Source organism: Pelophylax lessonae (genome assembly GCF_965119305.1).
Source record: "Pelophylax lessonae genome assembly, chromosome: 2".
Taxonomy (NCBI): domain Eukaryota; kingdom Metazoa; phylum Chordata; class Amphibia; order Anura; family Ranidae; genus Pelophylax; species Pelophylax lessonae.
The window spans coordinates 703,055,376-703,072,951 of record NC_138769.1 but is presented as its reverse complement, the minus strand read 5'-3'; the positions used below and the strand labels follow the sequence as shown (position 1 = coordinate 703,072,951).

The 17,576-nt window shown below is 46.0% G+C and overlaps 1 pseudogene across 1 annotated transcript; it reads left to right on the top strand.

Annotated features, from left to right (window-relative positions):
- The first annotated feature begins 270 nt into the window (after positions 1-270).
- Positions 271-14,779, top strand: LOC309546513 (nucleolar RNA helicase 2-B-like; annotated as a pseudogene). The gene is made up of 2 exons: positions 271-1,530; positions 13,585-14,779. The product of its transcript is annotated as a nucleolar RNA helicase 2-B-like (transcript).
- Positions 14,780-17,576: the final 2,797 nt, after the last annotated feature.

Sequence of the window (17,576 nt, the reverse complement as noted above, 5' to 3'; positions counted from 1 at the left end):
GAGCTCACTGTCACTTCTCCATATTACTACGTTATTATACAGTACTTGGCTGCATCACTCAGTCTCCATGTGAGTTTTCTTCCCCTGCGAATAGTGAGCCTGGGCCACACCTACAGGCTGGGGACATCATTTTAGCCTAGGCTAGAAAGGCAGAAGCATGGGCGATCAGCAGAGAAAGGTATTTAAAAAACGATATCTGCAATTTGATTAAAGAAGAAGGGAGCCCTTTTCAAGCTGCCTCTCGTAGTGTGGCCAGCTGTTTATCCCCAGTCTGTCGGATTCGGGACTTTTAGAGCAGCCCATCGATGCCCGGGATAATTCTAAGCGAAGAAATAAAGAACGGAGTCGGGAAGAATAAGAAAAACTCTAAAACTCCCACACCCAAGAAAATCAAGAGGAAAATCCAAAATGGGGACACAGAAGAACTTGATTTTGAGCAAGCAACTGAACTCAATGGTTTGGTGAACGAAAATGTAAACAACAATGATCAGAAGACACCAAAACTGAAAAAGAATAAGAAGAAGCTTGCAGAAAATGAGAATTCTTTTGAAGCAGTTGAGAAGTGTAGTGAGGAGCTGGACAACTCGGACACTCCAACACCATAGAAAGGAAAAAAGAAGAAAAAACAAAAAAAGGATGTGGAAGAATCTGAAACAAAGCAAGATCAATGGAGAAAAAGGTGGCAAAAAAACGAAAGCAAAGAAAGTAAAGGAAGATGTTGACAATGAAGACAGAGACGTTCCTGCAGCTAAGAAAAGAAAAATTGAGCCTGAAATAAATTGGCTGAATGAGGAATCTAAAACAGAGGAAGAGGAAATTATCTTGGAGAAAATTTAGGGCGATTTTTCTAAATTTCCTATTTCCATAGAAAGTGTTGCTAATTTACAAGCCAAAGGAGTCGCTTACCTGTTCCCCATACAAACTAAAACCTTCCACACTGCCTACAGCGGGAAAGATGTTGTTGTTCAGGTTCATACTGGTACTGGAAAAACCTTCTCATTTGGCATTCCTTTAATTGAGAAGCTAAACCAAGAAAAGGAGCCGCTGGCACAAGGACGCCCACCGAGGGTGCTGATCCTAACTCCTACTAGAGAGCTGGCGATTCAGATTATGAATGAAATTTGCAGCATATCTAAAAAGCTAAAGACATGATGCTTCTATGGCGGAAGTCCATATCAACAGCAAGTACTTGCTATAAAAACGGGAATTGACATACTCGTTGGGACACCCGGTTGCATACTGGACCTTATCCAGAATTATAAATTAAACCTCACTGTACTAAAACATGTGGTGCTAGATGAGGTGGATATGATGTTTGAGATGTGGTTTGCTGAACAGGTGGAAGAAATTTTATCTGTCCATTACTCATCTGATCCTGAACAGAACCCACATACTCTTCTACTCTCTGCAAAATGCCCAGATTGGATGTACAATGTTGTCAAAAAATACATGAAAAAGGAGCACTCGAAAATTGACCTTGTTGGACACCGTAGTCATCACTGTTGAGTATTTGGCCATTGAATGTAACTAGTGTTGAGCGAACACGGACTGTATTATTCGTGTTCGTACCGAATAATTGGATTTTTTGTACCCGAACACGGACACGGACACTTTACTGTATGTTCGGGTAAAAATCCGTGTTCGGTCGTTTTATTTCCGGGTTTTGCATGCTTTGGCGCTCTTTTCATGGCGGGCTTTCAACAGCCAATCAACAATCGTTTAACTGGTGTGCCTTAAGCCATCCCAGCCATGCCTGCAAATGTCTCAGTAGCTGTGATTGGCCGTCTGAAGCATGTGACCAAGTCTTTATAAGTTCGAGGCAGCCGCAGCGGCGTCATTATGCTGCTTAGATTCAGGGACAGAGCACACATCAACGTGCTGGCTGCTGATTAGGGAAAGATAGGCAGGAAAAAACCATTTGTGTCCGGATAGAATTGAGGGACAGGTCGGAGTGTTTAGGCAGGGCGAGTTGTAGGCATTTTAGGGATAGAGTCTGCTGAATTATATAGGGTCAGTGTCTTCTACAAACTACAATCGATATTGCTGTGTGGGGGGTGGGGTCTGCACTCAATCCTGATCTACGATCTCTTCTCAATCCTGTTAGGGACAGAGTCTGCTGAATTTTAGGGAAACTGTGTTCTACAAACTACAATCGATATTGCTGTGTGGTGTGGGATTGGAGATAGGCAGGTGTCAGTGATCCACATCCATTTTTCTGTGTGTGAGCTGCAGTGAACACAATCTTTTTGGGCTGCAGTGAACACAATCTTTTTGGGCTGCAGTGAACACAATCTTTTTGGGCTGCAGTGAACACAATCTTTTTGGGCTGCAGTGAACACAATCTTTTTGGGCTGCAGTGAACACAATCTTTTTGGGCTGCAGTGAACACAATCTTTTTGGGCTGCAGTGAACACAATCTTTTTGGGGTGCAGTGAACAAAATCTTTTTGGGGTGCAGTGAACACAATCCTTTTTGGTGTGCAGTGAACACAATCTTTGTGGGGTGCAGTGAACAAAATCCTTTGTGGGGTGCAGTGAACACAATCTTTTTGGGGTGCAGTGAACAAAATCCTTTTTGGGGTGCAGTGAACAACATCCTTTTTGGGGTGCAGTGAACACAATCTTTTTGGGGTGCAGTGAACAAAATCCTTTGTGGGGTGCAGTGAACACAATCTTTTTGGGGTGCAGTGAACACAATCTTTTTGGGGTGGAGTGAACAACATCCTTTTTGGGGTGCAGTGAACAAAATCCTTTTTGGGGTGCAGTGAACAAAATCATTTTTGGGGTGCAGTGAACACAATCTTTGTGGGGTGCAGTGAACACAATCTTTTTGGGGTGGAGTGAACAACATCCTTTTTGGGGTGCAGTGAACAACATCCTTTTTGGGGTGCAGTGAACACAATCTTTTTGGGGTGCAGTGAACACAATCTTTGTGGGGTACAGTGAACAGAATCTTTGTGGGGTGCAGTGAACACAATCTTTGGGGGGTACAGTGAACACAATCTTTGTGAGGTGCAGTGAACACAATCTTTGTGGGGTGCAGTGAACACAATCATTGTGGGGTGCAGTGAACTCAATCTTTGTGGGGTACAGTGAACACAATCTCATACTTCTGAAGGTTTGAGGGTGCTGCCTGTTCCATACTCCCCCTACTCCTCATCTAGCCTTTTAGGGGTACAAACAATAGTAATTGGGGCCTAGTGTGGTTGTGTACGTGTGATATACATACACTTTTTTGGGATCATATTTTCTATTCCGCTATTTAATCAAAAACCTTTGGGGATCAGTTAAATTGGGGGATAGTCTGTGTTGGTACGTGTGAGAGAGATCCACCTTTCCAAGTTGTTGGGGTTCATCTCATACTTCTGAAGGTTTGAGGGTGCTGCCTGTTCCATACTCCCCCTACTCCTAGCCTTTTAGGGGTACAAACAATAGTAATTGGGGCCTAGTGTGGTTGTGTACGTGTGATATACATACACTTTTTTGGGATCATATTTTCTATTCCGCTATTTAATCAAAAACCTTTGGGGATCAGTTAAATTGGGGGATAGTCTGTGTTGGTACGTGTGAGAGAGATCCACCTTTCCAAGTTGTTGGGGTTCATCTCATACTTCTGAAGGTTTGAGGGTGCTGCCTGTTCCATACTCCCCCTACTCCTAGCCTTTTAGGGGTACAAACAATAGTAATTGGGGCCTAGTGTGGTTGTGTACGTGTGATATACATACACTTTTTTGGGATCATATTTTCTATTCCGCTATTTAATCAAAAACCTTTGGGGATCAGTTAAATTGGGGGATAGTCTGTGTTGGTACGTGTGAGAGAGATCCACCTTTCCAAGTTGTTGGGGTTCATCTCATACTTCTGAAGGTTTGAGGGTGCTGCCTGTTCCATACTCCCCCTACTCCTAGCCTTTTAGGGGTACAAACAATAGTAATTGGGGCCTAGTGTGGTTGTGTACGTGTGATATACATACACTTTTTTGGGATCATATTTTCTATTCCACTATTTAATCAAAAACCTTTGGGGATCAGTTAAATTGGGGGATAGTCTGTGTTGGTACGTGTGAGAGAGATCCACCTTTCCAAGTTGTTGGGGTTCATCTCATACTTCTGAAGGTTTGAGGGTGCTGCCTGTTCCATACTCCCCCTACTCCTAGCCTTTTAGGGGTACAAACAATAGTAATTGGGGCCTAGTGTGGTTGTGTACGTGTGATATACATACACTTTTTTGGGATCATATTTTCTATTCCGCTATTTAATCAAAAACCTTTGGGGATCAGTTAAATTGGGGGATAGTCTGTGTTGGTACGTGTGAGAGAGATCCACCTTTCCAAGTTGTTGGGGTTCATCTCATACTTCTGAAGGTTTGAGGGTGCTGCCTGTTCCATACTCCCCCTACTCCTAGCCTTTTAGGGGTACAAACAATAGTAATTGGGGCCTAGTGTGGTTGTGTACGTGTGATATACATACACTTTTTTGGGATCATATTTTCTATTCCGCTATTTAATCAAAAACCTTTGGGGATCAGTTAAATTGGGGGATAGTCTGTGTTGGTACGTGTGAGAGAGATCCACCTTTCCAAGTTGTTGGGGTTCATCTCATACTTCTGAAGGTTTGAGGGTGCTGCCTGTTCCATACTCCCCCTACTCCTCATCTAGCCTTTTAGGGGTACAAACAATAGTAATTGGGGCCTAGTGTGGTTGTGTACGTGCGAGATACATACACTTTTTTTGATCATATTTCCTATTCCGCTATTCAATAAAAACCTTTGAGGATCAATTGAATTGCGGGATAGTCTGTGTCGGTACGTGTGAGAGAGATCCACCTTTCCAAGTTGTTGGGGTTCATCTCATACTTCTGAAGGTTTGAGGGTGCTGCCTGTTCCATACTCCCCCTACTCCTCATCTAGCCTTTTAGGGGTACAAACAATAGTAATTGGGGCCTAGTGTGGTTGTGTACGTGTGATATACATACACTTTTTTTGGATCATATTTTCTATTCCGCTATTTAATCAAAAACCTTTGGGGATCAGTTAAATTGGGGGATAGTCTGTGTTGGTACGTGTGAGAGAGATCCACCTTTCCAAGTTGTTGGGGTTCATCTCATACTTCTGAAGGTTTGAGGGTGCTGCCTGTTCCATACTCCCCCTACTCCTCATCTAGCCTTTTAGGGGTACAAACAATAGTAATTGGGGCCTAGTGTGGTTGTGTACGTGCGAGATACATACACTTTTTTTGATCATATTTCCTATTCCGCTATTCAATAAAAACCTTTGAGGATCAATTGAATTGCGGGATAGTCTGTGTCGGTACGTGTGAGAGAGATCCACCTTTCCAAGTTGTTGGGGTTCATCTCATACTTCTGAAGGTTTGAGGGTGCTGCCTGTTCCATACCCCCCCTACTCCTCATCTAGCCTTTTAGGGGTACAAACAATAGTAATTGGGGCCTAGTGTGGTTGTGTACGTGCGAGATACATACACTTTTTTTGATCATATTTCCTATTCCGCTATTCAATAAAAACCTTTGAGGATCAATTGAATTGCGGGATAGTCTGTGTCGGTACGTGTGAGAGAGATCCACCTTTCCAAGTTGTTGGGGTTCATCTCATACTTCTGAAGGTTTGAGGGTGCTGCCTGTTCCATACTCCCCCTACTCCTCATCTAGCCTTTTAGGGGTACAAACAATAGTAATTGGGGCCTAGTGTGGTTGTGTACGTGTGATATACATACACTTTTTTTGGATCATATTTTCTATTCCGCTATTTAATCAAAAACCTTTGGGGATCAGTTAAATTGGGGGATAGTCTGTGTTGGTACGTGTGAGAGAGATCCACCTTTCCAAGTTGTTGGGGTTCATCTCATACTTCTGAAGGTTTGAGGGTGCTGCCTGTTCCATACTCCCCCTACTCCTAGCCTTTTAGGGGTACAAACAATAGTAATTGGGGCCTAGTGTGGTTGTGTACGTGTGATATACATACACTTTTTTGGGATCATATTTTCTATTCCGCTATTTAATCAAAAACCTTTGGGGATCAGTTAAATTGGGGGATAGTCTGTGTTGGTACGTGTGAGAGAGATCCACCTTTCCAAGTTGTTGGGGTTCATCTCATACTTCTGAAGGTTTGAGGGTGCTGCCTGTTCCATACTCCCCCTACTCCTAGCCTTTTAGGGGTACAAACAATAGTAATTGGGGCCTAGTGTGGTTGTGTACGTGTGATATACTTACACTTTTTTTGGATCATATTTTCTATTCCGCTATTTAATCAAAAACCTTTGGGGATCAGTTAAATTGGGGGATAGTCTGTGTTGGTACGTGTGAGAGAGATCCACCTTTCCAAGTTGTTGGGGTTCATCTCATACTTCTGAAGGTTTGAGGGTGCTGCCTGTTCCATACTCCCCCTACTCCTAGCCTTTTAGGGGTACAAACAATAGTAATTGGGGCCTAGTGTGGTTGTGTACGTGTGATATACATACACTTTTTTGGGATCATATTTTCTATTCCGCTATTTAATCAAAAACCTTTGGGGATCAGTTAAATTGGGGGATAGTCTGTGTTGGTACGTGTGAGAGAGATCCACCTTTCCAAGTTGTTGGGGTTCATCTCATACTTCTGAAGGTTTGAGGGTGCTGCCTGTTCCATACTCCCCCTACTCCTAGCCTTTTAGGGGTACAAACAATAGTAATTGGGGCCTAGTGTGGTTGTGTACGTGTGATATACATACACTTTTTTGGGATCATATTATCTATTCCGCTATTTAATCAAAAACCTCTGGGGATCAGTTAAATTGGGGGATAGTCTGTGTTGGTACGTGTGAGAGAGATCCACCTTTCCAAGTTGTTGGGGTTCATCTCATACTTCTGAAGGTTTGAGGGTGCTGCCTGTTCCATACTCCCCCTACTCCTAGCCTTTTAGGGATACAAACAATAGTAATTGGGGCCTAGTGTGGTTGTGTACGTGTGATATACATACACTTTTTTGGGATCATATTTTCTATTCCGCTATTTAATCAAAAACCTTTGGGGATCAGTTAAATTGGGGGATAGTCTGTGTTGGTACGTGTGAGAGAGATCCACCTTTCCAAGTTGTTGGGGTTCATCTCATACTTCTGAAGGTTTGAGGGTGCTGCCTGTTCCATACTCCCCCTACTCCTCATCTAGCCTTTTAGGGGTACAAACAATAGTAATTGGGGCCTAGTGTGGTTGTGTACGTGCGAGATACATACACTTTTTTTGATCATATTTCCTATTCCGCTATTCAATAAAAACCTTTGAGGATCAATTGAATTGCGGGATAGTCTGTGTCGGTACGTGTGAGAGAGATCCACCTTTCCAAGTTGTTGGGGTTCATCTCATACTTCTGAAGGTTTGAGGGTGCTGCCTGTTCCATACTCCCCCTACTCCTCATCTAGCCTTTTAGGGGTACAAACAATAGTAATTGGGGCCTAGTGTGGTTGTGTACGTGTGATATACATACACTTTTTTTGGATCATATTTTCTATTCCGCTATTTAATCAAAAACCTTTGGGGATCAGTTAAATTGGGGGATAGTCTGTGTTGGTACGTGTGAGAGAGATCCACCTTTCCAAGTTGTTGGGGTTCATCTCATACTTCTGAAGGTTTGAGGGTGCTGCCTGTTCCATACTCCCCCTACTCCTCATCTAGCCTTTTAGGGGTACAAACAATAGTAATTGGGGCCTAGTGTGGTTGTGTACGTGCGAGATACATACACTTTTTTTGATCATATTTCCTATTCCGCTATTCAATAAAAACCTTTGAGGATCAATTGAATTGCGGGATAGTCTGTGTCGGTACGTGTGAGAGAGATCCACCTTTCCAAGTTGTTGGGGTTCATCTCATACTTCTGAAGGTTTGAGGGTGCTGCCTGTTCCATACCCCCCCTACTCCTCATCTAGCCTTTTAGGGGTACAAACAATAGTAATTGGGGCCTAGTGTGGTTGTGTACGTGCGAGATACATACACTTTTTTTGATCATATTTCCTATTCCGCTATTCAATAAAAACCTTTGAGGATCAATTGAATTGCGGGATAGTCTGTGTCGGTACGTGTGAGAGAGATCCACCTTTCCAAGTTGTTGGGGTTCATCTCATACTTCTGAAGGTTTGAGGGTGCTGCCTGTTCCATACCCCCCCTACTCCTCATCTAGCCTTTTAGGGGTACAAACAATAGTAATTGGGGCCTAGTGTGGTTGTGTACGTGCGAGATACATACACTTTTTTTGATCATATTTCCTATTCCGCTATTCAATAAAAACCTTTGAGGATCAATTGAATTGCGGGATAGTCTGTGTCGGTACGTGTGAGAGAGATCCACCTTTCCAAGTTGTTGGGGTTCATCTCATACTTCTGAAGGTTTGAGGGTGCTGCCTGTACCATACTCCCCCTACTCCTCATCTAGCCTTTTAGGGGTACAAACAATAGTAATTGGGGCCTAGTGTGGTTGTGTACGTGTGATATACATACACTTTTTTTGATCATATTTCCTATTCCGCTATTCAATAAAAACCTTTGAGGATCAATTGAATTGCGGGATAGTCTGTGTCGGTACGTGTGAGAGAGATCCACCTTTCCAAGTTGTTGGGGTTCATCTCATACTTCTGAAGGTTTGAGGGTGCTGCCTGTTCCATACCCCCCCTACTCCTCATCTAGCCTTTTAGGGGTACAAACAATAGTAATTGGGGCCTAGTGTGGTTGTGTACGTGCGAGATACATACACTTTTTTTGATCATATTTCCTATTCCGCTATTCAATAAAAACCTTTGAGGATCAATTGAATTGCGGGATAGTCTGTGTCGGTACGTGTGAGAGAGATCCACCTTTCCAAGTTGTTGGGGTTCATCTCATACTTCTGAAGGTTTGAGGGTGCTGCCTGTTCCATACTCCCCCTACTCCTCATCTAGCCTTTTAGGGGTACAAACAATAGTAATTGGGGCCTAGTGTGGTTGTGTACGTGTGATATACATACACTTTTTTTGGATCATATTTTCTATTCCGCTATTCAATAAAAACCTTTCTAGGGCAAGATCTTAAATTACAGAAATATGAGGAGACCGTCAAATAAGGGCCGTGGCCTGGGTCGTGGTGCTGCTGGTAGAGCTCCTGTTGCAAGGAGAGGACATGGTCGATCTGTGCCAGCTACACGCACAAGTGAAACACCTTCCTCAAGTGTGAGTAGGCGACAGAACCTGCATCAGTATTTGGTAGGGCATCAAACGCCCCTAGAAGTGATGAGGCCAGAACAAGTTGAGGCGATAGTAGATTGGTTTGCTGCTGACAGTGCCTCCAGTTCCTTCACATTGTCTCCCACCCAGTCTACTGCAGAAAGGTCAGAGTTGGCACCTGCAGCCAATGTCCAACCGTCTTTCACCTCACCCCCTTGCAAATCAGGCCAGCAGTCTGAGCCCCAAGCCATACAGCAGTCTCTTATTCTTTTTGAGGACTCTGTCAGCAGGGTTTCCCAGGGCCATCCACCTAGCCCTGCCCCAGAAGTGGAAGAGATTGAGTGCAGCGATGCCCAACCACTTATTTCTCAAGATGAGTACATGCAAGGATCATCGCAGCACGTCTCCGATGATGACGAAACGCAGGTGCCAACTGCTGCGGCGTTCAGCATTGTGGAGACCGACAAGGAGGGCAGGGGTGAAGACTGGGTGGAAGATGATGTGGAGGACGATGAGGTCCTCGACCCCACATGGAATGAACGTCATGCAGGTGACCTGAGTAGTTTGGAGGAAGAGGCGGTGGTCGCACAGAGCCACCAGCACAGCAGAAGAGGGAGCAGGGTGCAGAAGCGGAGCGGCCGTGCCCTAGACACTACGCCCGCTACTGCCCAACGCAGCAAGGGAACGAGCGCACCAAAGTCAGCTCAAAGGAGTTCTCTAGCGTGGAAGTTCTTTAGAAAATGTGCTGATGACAGGACACGAGTGGTTTGCACCCTGTGCAATCAGAGCTTGAAGCGAGGCATGAACCTTCTCAACCTGAGCACAACCTGCATGATCAGGCATCTAAGTGCAAAGCACGAGCTGCAGTGGAGTACACACCTTCAAAACCAAGAAACGTCTCTGGCTCATCCTGCTTCCTCTTCTGCTGCAGTCTCGGCCGCTCCAGCCACATCTGTAGTGATACCGGCACCTGCCACCCCGCAAACAGACGATCTGTCAGCAACACCACCACCTGGGTCACCAACAACCATCTCCACAATGTCCCGTGGAAGCGTTCAGCTTTCCATCTCCCAAACACTTGAGAGGAAGAGGAAGTACCCCCCTACCCACCCGCGATCCCTGGCCCTGAATGCCAGCATTTCAAAATTATTGGCCTTTGAAATGCTGTCATTCCGTCTGGTGGAGACGCACAGTTTTAAAAACCTTATGTCGGTGGCTGTCCCACAGTACGTCGTGCCCAGCCGCCACTACTTTTCCAGGCAAGCCATCCCTTCCCTGCACAACCAAGTGGGGGAAAATATCAGGTGTGCACTGCGCAACGCCATCTGTGCCAAGGTCCACCTAACTACGGATACGTGGACCAGTAAGCACGGTCAGGGGCGTTATATCTCCCTAACGGCACACTGGGTAAATGCAGTGGCGGATGGGCCTGAGGCGGATAGCAATTTGGCGCATGTCCTTCCACCACCGAGGATTGCAGGGCGCTTCAGTTTGCCTCCTGTTCGTAACTCCTCCTACTCCGCTTCCTCATCCTCTACCGCCTCCTCATCCGGACAGCGTAACACCTTCACCACCAACTTCAGCACGGCCAGGGGTAAACGACAGCAGGCAGTTTTACAACTTGCCTGTTTGGGGGACAAACCACACACCGCGCAGGAGTTGTGGAGGAGCATGGAACAGCAGACAAATGAGTGGTTGCTGCCAGCGAGCCTCAAGCCCGGCCTGGTGGTGTGTGATAACGGGCGAAATCTCATAGCAGCTCTGGGCCTAGCCGGTTTGACGCACATCCCTTGCCTGGCGCATGTGCTGAATTTGGTGGTGCAGAGGTTCCTTAAAAACTACCCCGATATGTCAGAGCTGCTGCAGAAAGTGCGGGCCGTTTGTGCGCACTTTCGGCGTTCTCACCCTGCTGCTGCTCGCCTGGCAGCGCTGCAGCGTAACTTCGGCCTTCCCGCTCACCGCCTCATATGTGACGTGCCCACAAGGTGGAACTCCACCTTGCACATGCTGGAAAGACTGTGCGAGCAGCAGCAGGCCATAGTGGAGTTTCAGCTGCAGCACGCACGCGTGAGTCGCTCTGCGGAACAGCACCACTTCACCACCAATAACTGGGCCTCCATGCGAGACCTGTGTGCCTTGTTGCGCTGTTTTGAGTACTCCACCAACATGGCCAGTGGCAATGACGCCGTTCTCAGCTTAACTATCCCACTTCTATGCCTCCTTGAAAAAACAATTCGGGCGATGATGGAAGAGGATGTGGCACAGGATGAGGAGGAGGAGGAGGATGAAGAGGTAACATTTCCAAGGCTTTCAGGGCAGTCATTCGCAAGGGGCTCCGAGGGTGGGTTCCTGCACACGCAAACGCCAGGGACGCAATTGTCCAGCAGGGGCACAGTTCTGGAGGATGAGGAGGATGAGGAGGAGGAGGAGCTGGAGGAGGAGATGGAACCATGTTCACAGCAGGGTGGCACCCAGGCCAGCTCATGGCCATCACTGGTGCGTGGCTGGGGGGATACAGAGGACACGGACGATACACCTCCCACAGAGGACAGCCTTTCGTCGCCTCTGGGCAGCCTGGCACACATGAGCGATTACATGCTGCAGTGTCTCCACAACGACCGCCGAGTTGCCCACATTCTAACTTGTGCTGATTACTGGGTGGCCACGCTGCTGGATCCCCGTTACAAGGACAACGTACCGTCCTTAATTCACTCACTGGAGCGCGATCGCAAGATGCGCGAGTACAAGCGCACGCTGGTAGACGCCATGCTGCTGGCATTCCCATCTGACAGCGGGGCCACAGTGGAAGCACAAGGCAGAGGAGGAGGAGGAGGAGGTCGCCAACGCAACCAGGGCACCGCCAGCACCTCAGAAGGCAGGGTTAGCATGGCCGAAATGTGGAAAAGCTTTGTCAGCACGCCACAACAAACAGCAGCACCAGCAGCTCAGATGGAACGTCTTAGCAGGAGGCAGCATTTTACCAACATGGTGGAGCAGTATGTGTGCACACGCCTACATGTAGTGAATGACGGGTCTGCCCCCTTCAACTTCTGGGTCTCCAAATTGGGCACATGGCCTGAGCTTGCCCTTTACGCCTTGGAGGTGCTGGCGTGCCCTGCAGCCAGTGTATTATCTGAACGGGTATTTAGCACGGCTGGGGGCGTTATAACAGACAAGCGCAGCCGCCTGTCCAGAGACAATGTGGACAAGCTCACGTTCATTAAAATGAACCAGGCATGGATCCCACGGGACTTTTCCGTACCTTATGCAGAATAGCAATGGATACCGACCTTACCCACCCATTGTTCCATTTTTGCTCTTTCTCACTCTTTTGGGGTGTACCCTCATTTAAAATTTTTGAAAAGAAGCAGTGTTGGCTACCTCGTCCTCCTCCTCAGGGCCAGATTAATGTAGGGGCTATTGGAGCTGCAGCTCCAGGCCCCTACCTTTTATATAGGCCCCGGGTTGGCCATATTCACTGTTACCGCTCTTCTGTCACTTGTAAACACAGAAGTCTGGCTTCTATGCTCGCTTCCCCAGGCAGCACCCTCAGAACCTCCCCACACAGCGTGAAGGCCGGACAAGGAGGGACAGTTGGCGATGCATGGATGTGTTTATGGGCTTCAGAGACAGCATCCCATGTTGAATTAGGCATGCATGGCTGCACCCTTCCTCCTCTGGGTGCATGGCAAGGCACGGCCCTTAAGGCCCTTCAAAATCCTCAGCACCAAGCCCATGATGCTGTTAATCCGGCCCTGGTCCTCCTCCACCGCCGCTTCCACCTACACCGCCCATAGGTGTGCGCAGCCTATTGCATTAAGGTGTGCACCCCAAAGTTGAAATACACATGCATGTGTTTGCCAGCAGGGAGAGTAATGTATCGGGGCCATGTACCTGTAGGCAAGGAGAAATAGAGCAGAGCAGGTCCCAGGGAGATCTTTCCCATCTCCTCACTGGCAATGCTATGTGCCCTAGGTGATTAGGGTGTGCCCAGGCACACCCAGCACACCCTGTGCGCACGCCTATGTCACCGCCACATCCACCACCACCTCAACCTCCCTCCTACTCCATATGGGCCTCGTCCTTCAGAGATGAAGAAGAACATTGTTTTATTTTTCTGTTTTTTTTTTGTTGTTTTAAGTTATTTCCCTATCCACATTTGTTTGCAGAGCACTTGCCATGCTCTTAATTACGTTTTGCTGCCATTTGCAGCACTCTAGCCCTTTCCTTTGGTGTTTTAGAGCCATTTTAGTGCCTTAAAGTTCGGGTCCCCATTGACTTCAATGGGGTTCGGTGTCCGGGAAAAGTTCGGTAAAAGTCCGGGACACGGACCCGGACTTTTTTTTAAAGTTCGGCCGAACCCGTCGAACACGGACATCTAGGTGTTCGCTCAACCCTAAATGTAACAGATTCCAGAAGGCAGCTGTCCTTGGTGACATTGTCCAAGTTTATAGTGGATGTCATGGGAGAACCATCGTTTTTTGTGACTCCAAACTAGAAGCTCATGAGTTATCAACCAACTGCTCCATTGAAACAGTCTGCCAAAGCTCTACATGGTGATCTTCAGCAAAAGGAGCGTGAAGTCATCTTGAAAGGCTTTAGAAATTGATCTTTTCAAGTTCTTATTGCAACAAATGTTGCTGCTCAAGGTCTAGACATTCCAGAAGTTGATCTAGTTGTGTTATATTCTGCACCAAGGGAAGCGGATGCATACGTCTATCATTCAGGACGTACGGGTAGAGCTGGGCACACAGGAATTTGTATTTCTCTTTATGAACCCAGAGACAGATATTACCTTCAAATTGTGGAGAGGAGTACGGGTATCAAGTTCAAGCGGGTTGGTATCTCATCCATACTGGATGTTGCCGAGTCCTCCAGTGCTGATGCAATAAAGTCACTGGAGTCCATCCCAGCTGATGTCATTGAACATTTTAAAGTATATGCAGAAGAACCTATGGAAAAGAAAGGGGCATTGAATGCGCTTGCAGCAGCTTTAGCACATATTTTTGGAGCTTCATCCTTGAAACAACGATCACTTCTTAATATGGAATCTGGCTATATCACAGTTGTATTGAAGACTTTGGTTCTCATCCATACTTTGAGCTATGTTTGGCGGGCAATTAAAGAACAAATGGGAGAAGAAATTGATTCCCTAATTCACTGAATGTGCCTCCTATAAGATTCCATGTTTTTTTTTTTGATGTTGAGGAAGACACTTTGAAGACTTTTCAAGATTCCTGGAAAGATTCAAGGCATTGGCAGCTTTCTGTTGCAACTGAGCTCCCAGCGCTTCAAGAATCAAGGAGAGACCTAGAAGGTCCACGTGGTAGGGGCGGCAGAGGAAGCAGATCCTTTGACAGAAGGTGCAACAACAGGAATTCATCAGGCGGAGGCGGAAATAGAAGCAGAGGCAGACAAGGAGGTTTTGGAAGGAGGAATTAGGACACTCTGTTAATTTTGAACTAAATTATTATTTTTTAACTTCAACATTCATGAGGACCAGCACTGCCCCACTTTTTTTGTATTCCTGTTATCAAATATTAACAACGCCACTTGCATTTTATGCTATGTGAAGCTGTGTTACATCGCCCCTGAATAAAATTTACTAGTGGAAAAAAAAAAGAAAAGAATAAGGGAAAGGGCAGGATTTTTTAAAGTTTAAAAAGAAAGTGAAGGTCCACCTTAATATGTTTAAAGGCATTATATAGTACAGGGTCCAGTGCAGATCTGAAGCCAGCTACTAAAATCTCACACTAATGTCATTTCACAGTTGTTTTTTTATCTTTTTAAATCTGCTGCTTTTATTAAAATATACTTGGTGATCCTGCCATGAATGCCCTTTTTCAGGCACTTCCTGGTTGTGCAGGGGCAATGGCCTCCCGATTGTACACCTGCATTGTCACCCTGTCACCAGGTTGGGGCAACAAGCAGTCAAACTGCAACACATAGCCCATCGTTGTCACCAACAGGAAGCTGGTCCAGAGCAATTATGTGCAAAAAACACTAAAGTTAAGATTAATGATGTGCAACCCTAGGCATGCCTGGGCACAGCCTAATCCTGTGGTTGGCAACCTGTCAATTGCAATCTACCTGTCGATCACGGGCAGGTGACAGGTACACCGAGACCCTTCCTTGCCGACCCCTAGAACCAGGGAAGGAGGGGTAGTGGGGGTGGAATTTAGTGGGACCAATCTGTATTTTCATTCAGCAGCAGAGGTTCCTCCTTTCCCTCTTGCTGACATTCAGCTGCCATAGGAGGACAAAACTGGGGATCGGTACCAATCTATGCACCAGGATGGAAAAACAGTATGAAAAAAAGAAAACAGCATTTAGTGAAAATACAGTGAGCTTTATCCTCACAAAATTGCTTAACTTTTCATAAGGAATCAGATATCGAACACACATAATGTATGGCAACTGAGCCTTCAGTCCCACTAGCCTTGGCTTTAGCTTGCCGCAAGCCCTTTTGTTAAAATACAAGCCTCTTCCCAGCCCTAAGTGGGTGCCAACATGGAACAAGGTACTCATTATGGCAAATGTGTATACAATGTATAGACAAATTATAGGCACTATAAATATTTCGGAAAGTTATTAATAGCTTCTTTACATATTGTGTTATAGGTAGTGTTGAGCGAACACGGACTGTATTATTCGTGTTCGTACCGAATAATTGGATTTTTTGTACCCGAACACGGACACGGACACTTTACTGTATGTTCGGGTAAAAATCCGTGTTCGGTCGTTTTATTTCCGGGTTTTGCATGCTTTGGCGCTCTTTTCATGGCGGGCTTTCAACAGCCAATCAACAATCGTTTAACTGGTGTGCCTTAAGCCATCCCAGCCATGCCTGCAAATGTCTCAGTAGCTGTGATTGGCCGTCTGAAGCATGTGACCAAGTCTTTATAAGTTCGAGGCAGCCGCAGCGGCGTCATTATGCTGCTTAGATTCAGGGACAGAGCACACATCAACGTGCTGGCTGCTGATTAGGGAAAGATAGGCAGGAAAAAACCATTTGTGTCCGGATAGAATTGAGGGACAGGTCGGAGTGTTTAGGCAGGGCGAGTTGTAGGCATTTTAGGGATAGAGTCTGCTGAATTATAGGGTCAGTGTCTTCTACAAACTACAATCGATATTGCTGTGTGGGGGGTGGGGTCTGCACTCAATCCTGATCTACGATCTCTTCTCAATCCTGTTAGGGACAGAGTCTGCTGAATTTTAGGGAAACTGTGTTCTACAAACTACAATCGATATTGCTGTGTGGTGTGGGATTGGAGATAGGCAGGTGTCAGTGATCCACATCCATTTTTCTGTGTGTGAGCTGCAGTGAACACAATCTTTTTGGGCTGCAGTGAACACAATCTTTTTGGGCTGCAGTGAACACAATCTTTTTGGGCTGCAGTGAACACAATCTTTTTGGGCTGCAGTGAACACAATCTTTTTGGGCTGCAGTGAACACAATCTTTTTGGGGTGCAGTGAACAAAATCTTTTTGGGGTGCAGTGAACACAATCCTTTTTGGTGTGCAGTGAACACAATCTTTGTGGGGTGCAGTGAACAAAATCCTTTGTGGGGTGCAGTGAACACAATCTTTTTGGGGTGCAGTGAACAAAATCCTTTTTGGGGTGCAGTGAACAACATCCTTTTTGGGGTGCAGTGAACACAATCTTTTTGGGGTGCAGTGAACAAAATCCTTTGTGGGGTGCAGTGAACACAATCTTTTTGGGGTGCAGTGAACACAATCTTTTTGGGGTGGAGTGAACAACATCCTTTTTGGGGTGCAGTGAACAAAATCCTTTTTGGGGTGCAGTGAACAAAATCATTTTTGGGGTGCAGTGAACACAATCTTTTTGGGGTGCAGTGAACACAATCTTTGTGGGGTGCAGTGAACACAATCTTTTTGGGGTGGAGTGAACAACATCCTTTTTGGGGTGCAGTGAACAACATCCTTTTTGGGGTGCAGTGAACACAATCTTTTTGGGGTGCAGTGAACACAATCTTTGTGGGGTACAGTGAACAGAATCTTTGTGGGGTGCAGTGAACACAATCTTTGGGGGGTACAGTGAACACAATCTTTGTGAGGTGCAGTGAACACAATCTTTGTGGGGTGCAGTGAACACAATCATTGTGGGGTGCAGTGAACTCAATCTTTGTGGGGTACAGTGAACACAATCTCATACTTCTGAAGGTTTGAGGGTGCTGCCTGTTCCATACTCCCCCTACTCCTCATCTAGCCTTTTAGGGGTACAAACAATAGTAATTGGGGCCTAGTGTGGTTGTGTACGTGTGATATACATACACTTTTTTGGGATCATATTTTCTATTCCGCTATTTAATCAAAAACCTTTGGGGATCAGTTAAATTGGGGGATAGTCTGTGTTGGTACGTGTGAGAGAGATCCACCT